This window comes from Saccoglossus kowalevskii, chromosome 12 (genome assembly GCF_978046115.1).
Source record: "Saccoglossus kowalevskii chromosome 12, keSacKowa6.1, whole genome shotgun sequence".
NCBI classification, from domain to species: domain Eukaryota; kingdom Metazoa; phylum Hemichordata; class Enteropneusta; family Harrimaniidae; genus Saccoglossus; species Saccoglossus kowalevskii.
Genome location: NC_140652.1, coordinates 33,500,443 through 33,506,442, shown reverse-complemented (window position 1 = coordinate 33,506,442; position 6,000 = coordinate 33,500,443).

Genomic DNA, 6,000 nt, shown 5'->3' with positions numbered 1-6,000 from the left:
TGAGGTTGTTGGTACCATATTAGTCTATGAGCCAGTGAGATTGCTGGTACCATATTAGTCTGAGCCAGTGAGGTTGCTGGTACCATATTAGTCTATGAGCCAGTGAGGTTGCTGGTACCATATTAGTCTATGAGCCAGTGAGGTTTTTGGTACCCTATTAATCTATGAGCCAGTGAGGTTGTTAGTACCATATTAGTCTATGAGCCAGTGAGATTGTTGGTACCATATTCGTCTGAGCCAGTGAGGTTGTTGGTACCATATTAGTCAATGAGCCAGTGAGGTTGTTGGTACCATATTAGTCTATGAGCCAGTGAGGTTGTTGGTACCCTATTAGTCCATACGCCAGTGAGGTTGTTGGTACCCTATTAGTCCATAAGCCAGTGAGGTTGTTGGTACCATATTAGTCTATGAGCCAGTGAGATTGCTGGTACCATATTGGTATATGAGCCAGTGAGATTGCTGGTACCATATTAGTCTGAGCCAGTGAGATTGTTGGTACTCTATTAGTCCATAAGCCAGTGAGATTGCTGGTACCATATTCGTATGAGCCAGTGAGGTTGTTGGTACCCTATTAGTCCATAAGTCAGTGAGGTTGTTGGTACCATATTAGTCTAAGAGCCAGTGAGATTGCTGGTACCATATTGGTATATGAGCCAGTGAGATTGCTGGTACCATATTAGTCTGAGCCAGTGAGGTTGTTGGTACTCTATTAGTCCATAAGCCAGTGAGATTGCTGGTACAATATTAGTATGAGCCAGTGAGGTTGTTGGTACCATATTAGTCTATGAGCCAGTGAGGTTGTTGGTACCATATTAGTCTATGAGCCAGTGAGATTGCTGGTACCATATTAGTCTGAGCCAGTGAGGTCGTTGGTACCATATTAGTCTATGAGCCAGTGAGATTGCTGGTACCATATTAGTCTGAACCAGTGAGGTTGTTGGTACCCTATTAGTCCATAAGCCAGTGAGGTTGTTGGTACCATATTAGTCTATGAGCCAGTGAGGTTGTTGGTACCATATTAGTCTATGAGCCAGTGAGATTGCTGGTACCATATTAGTCTGAGCCAGTGAGGATGTTGGTACCATATTAGTCTATGAGCCAGTTAGGTTGTTGGTACCATATTAGTCTGAGCCAGTGAGGTTGTTGGTACCCTATTAGTCCATAAGCCAGTGAGGTTGTTGGTACCATATTAGTCTATGAGCCAGTGAGGTTGTTGGTACCATATTAGTCTATGAGCCAGTGAGGTTGTTGGTACCATATTAGTCTATGAGCCAGTGAGGTTGTTGGTACCATATTAGTCTATGAGCCAGTGAGGTTGTTGGTACCATATTAGTCTATGAGCCAGTGAGGTTGTTGGTACTATATTAGTATGAGCCAGTGAGGTTGTTGGTACCATATTAGTCAAAGAGCCAGTGAGGTTGTTGGTACCATATTAGTCTATGAGCCAGTGAGGTTGTTGGTACCCTATTAGTCCATAAGCCAGTGAGGTTGTTGGTACCCTATTAGTCCATAAGCCAGTGAGGTTGTTGGTACCATATTAGTCTATGAGCCAGTGAGATTGCTGGTACCATATTGGTATATGAGCCAGTGAGATTGCTGGTACCATATTAGTCTGAGCCAGTGAGGTTGTTGGTACTCTATTAGTCCATAAGCCAGTGAGATTGCTGGTACCATATTAGTATGAGCCAGTGAGGTTGTTGGTACCCTATTAGTCCATAAGTCAGTGAGGTTGTTGGTACCATATTAGTCTATGAGCCAGTGAGATTGCTGGTACCATATTGGTATATGAGCCAGTGAGATTGCTGGTACCATATTAGTCTGAGCCAGTGAGGTTGTTGGTACTCTATTAGTCCATAAGCCAGTGAGATTGCTGGTACAATATTAGTATGAGCCAGTGAGGTTGTTGGTACCATATTAGTCTATGAGCCAGTGAGGTTGTTGGTACCATATTAGTCTATGAGCCAGTGAGATTGCTGGTACCATATTAGTCTGAGCCAGTGAGGTCGTTGGCACCATATTAGTCTATGAGCCAGTGAGATTGCTGGTACCATATTAGTCTGAGCCAGTGAGGTTGTTGGTACCCTATTAGTCCATAAGCCAGTGAGGTTGTTGGTACCATATTAGTCTATGAGCCAGTGAGGTTGTTGGTACCATATTAGTCTATGAGCCAGTGAGATTGCTGGTACCATATTAGTCTGAGCCAGTGAGGTTGTTGGTACCATATTAGTCTATGAGCCAGTTAGGTTGTTGGTACCATATTAGTCTGAGCCAGTGAGGTTGTTGGTACCCTATTAGTCCATAAGCCAGTGAGGTTGTTGGTACCATATTAGTCTATGAGCCAGTGAGGTTGTTGTTACCATATTAGTCTATGAGCCAGTGAGGTTGTTGGTACCATATTAGTCTATGAGCCAGTGAGGTTGTTGGTACCATATTAGTCTATGAGACAGTGAGGTTGTTGGTACCATATTAGTCTATGAGCCAGTGAGGTTGTTGGTACCATATTAGTCTGAGCCAGTGAGGTTGTTGGTACCATATTAGTCTATGAGCCAGTGAGGTTGTTGGTACCATATTAGTCTGTGAGCCAGTGAGGTTGTTGGTACCATATTAGTCTATGAGCAAGTGAGGTTGTTGGTACCCTATTAGTCCATAAGCCAGTGAGGTTGTTGGTACCATATTAATCTATGAGCCAGTGAGGTTGTTGGTACCATATTAGTCTATGAGCCAGTGAGGTTGTTGGTACCATATTAGTCACTGAGCCAGTGAGGATGTTGGTACCTTATTAGTCCATGAGCCAGTGAGGTTGTTGGTACCATATTAGTCTATGAGCCAGTGAGGTTGTTGGTACCATATTAGTCCATGAGCCAGTGAGGTTGTTGGTACCATATTAGTCTATGAGCCAGTGAGGTTGTTGGTACCATATTAGTCCATGAGCCAGTGAGATTGCTGGTACCATATTTGTCTGAGCCAGTGAGGTTGTTGGTACCATATTAGTCTATGAGCCAGTGAGGTTGGTGGTACTATATTAGTATGAGCCAGTGAGGTTGTTGAAACCATATTAGTCAATGAGCCAGTGAGGTTGTTGGTACCATATTAGTCTGAGCCAGTGAGGTTGTTGGTATCATATTAGTCTATGAGCCAGTGAGGTTGTTGGTACCATATTAGTCTGTGAGCCAGTGAGGTTGTTGGTACCATATTAGTCTATGAGCAAGTGAGGTTGTTGGTACCCTATTAGTCCATAAGCCAGTGAGGTTGTTGGTACCATATTAATCTATGAGCCAGTGAGGTTGTTGGTACCATATTAGTCTATGAGCCAGTGAGGTTGTTGGTACCATATTAGTCACTGAGCCAGTGAGGATGTTGGTACCTTATTAGTCCATGAGCCAGTGAGGTTGTTGGTACCATATTAGTCTATGAGCCAGTGAGGTTGTTGGTACCATATTAGTCCATGAGCCAGTGAGGTTGTTGGTACCATATTAGTCCATGAGCCAGTGAGGTTGTTGGTACCATATTAGTCTATGAGCCAGTGAGGTTGTTGGTACCATATTAGTCCATGAGCCAGTGCGATTGCTGGTACCATATTTGTCTGAGCCAGTGAGGTTGTTGGTACCATATTAGTCTATGAGCCAGTGAGGTTGTTGGTACCATATTAGTCCATGAGCCAGTGAGATTGCTGGTACCATATTAGTCTGATCCAGTGAAGTTGTTGGTACCATATTAGTCTATGAGCCAGTGAGGTTGTTGGTACCCTATTAGTCCATAAGCCAGTGAGGTTGTTGGTACCATATTAGTCTATGAGCCAGTGAGGTTGTTGGTACCATATTAGTCTCTAAGCCAGTGAGGTTGTTGGTACCATATTAGTCCATGAGCCAGTGAGGTTGTTGGTACCATATTAGTCTATGAGCCAGTGAGGTTGTTGGTACCATATTAGTCTATGAGCCAGTGAGGTTGTTGGTACCATATTAGTCAATGAGCCAGTGAGGTTGTTGGTACCCTATTAGTCCATAAGCCAGTGAGGTTGTTGGTACCATATTAGTCTATAAGCCAGTGAGGTTGTTGGTACCATATTAGTCTATGAGCCAGTGAGGTTGTTGGTACCATATTAGTCAATGAGCCAGTGAGGTTGTTGGTACCATATTAGTCTATAAGCCAGTGAGGTTGTTGGTACCATATTAGTCTATGAGCCAGTGAGGTTGTTGGTACCATATTAGTCAATGAGCCAGTGAGGTTGTTGGTACCATATTAGTATATGAGCCAGTGAGGTTGTTGGTACCATATTAGTCCATGAGCCAGTGAGATTGCTGGTACCATATTAATCTATGAGCCAGTGAGGTTGTTGGTACCATATTAGTCAATGAGCCAGTGAGGTTGTTGGTACCATATTAGTCTATGAGCCAGTGAGGTTGTTGGTACCATATTAGTCTATGAGCCAGTGAGGGTGTTGGTACCATATTAGTCCATGAGCCAGTGAGATTGCTGGTACCATATTAATCTATGAGCCAGTGAGGTTGTTGGTACCATATTAGTCAATGAGCCAGTGAGGTTGTTGGTACCATATTAGTCTATGAGCCAGTGAGGTTGTTGGTACCATATTAGTCTATGAGCCAGTGAGATTGCTGGTACCATATTAGTCTGAGCCAGTGAGGTTGTTGGTACCATATTAGTCTATGAGCCAGTTAGGTTGTTGGTACCATATTAGTCTATGAGCCAGTGAGATTGCTGGTACCATATTAGTCTATGAGCCAGTGAGATTGCTGGTACCATATTAGTCTATGAGCCAGTGAGATTGTTGGTACCATATTAGTCTATGAGCCAGTGAGATTGTTGGTACCATATTAGTCTATTAGCCAGTGAGATTGTTGGTACCATATTAGTCTATGAGCCAGTGAGGTTGTTGGTACCATATTAGTCTATGAGCCAGTGAGGTTGTTGGTACCATATTAGTCTATAAGCCAGTGAGGTTGTTGGTACCATATTAGTCTATGAGCCAGTGAGGTTGTTGGTACCATATTAGTCTATGAGCCAGTGAGATTGTTGGTACCATATTAGTCTATGAGCCAGTGAGGTTGTTGGTACCATATTAGTCTATGAGCCAGTGAGGTTGTTGGTACCATATTAGTCTATGAGCCAGTGAGGTTGTTGGTACCATATTAGTCCATGAGCCAGTGAGGTTGTTGGTACCATATTAGTCTATGAGCCAGTGAGGTTGTTGGTACCATATTAGTCTATGAGCCAGTGAGATTGCTGGTACCATATTAGTCTGAGCCAGTGAGGTTGTTGGTACCATATTAGTCTATGAGCCAGTGAGGTTGCTGGTACCATATTAGTCTATGAGCCAGTGAGGTTTTTGGTACCCTATTAATCTATGAGCCAGTGAGGTTGTTAGTACCATATTAGTCTATGAGCCAGTGAGATTGTTGGTACCATATTCGTCTGAGCCAGTGAGGTTGTTGGTACCATATTAGTCAATGAGCCAGTGAGGTTGTTGGTACCATATTAGTCTATGAGCCAGTGAGGTTGTTGGTACCCTATTAGTCCATACGCCAGTGAGGTTGTTGGTACCCTATTAGTCCATAAGCCAGTGAGGTTGTTGGTACCATATTAGTCTATGAGCCAGTGAGATTGCTGGTACCATATTGGTATATGAGCCAGTGAGATTGCTGGTACCATATTAGTCTGAGCCAGTGAGGTTGTTGGTACTCTATTAGTCCATAAGCCAGTGAGATTGCTGGTACCATATTAGTATGAGCCAGTGAGGTTGTTGGTACCCTATTAGTCCATAAGTCAGTGAGGTTGTTGGTACCATATTAGTCTAAGAGCCTGTGAGATTGCTGGTACCATATCGGTATATGAGCCAGTGAGATTGCTGGTACCATATTAGTCTGAGCCAGTGAGGTTGTTGGTACTCTATTAGTCCATAAGCCAGTGAGATTGCTGGTACAATATTAGTATGAGCCAGTGAGGTTGTTGGTACCATATTAGTCTATGAGCCAGTGAGGTTGT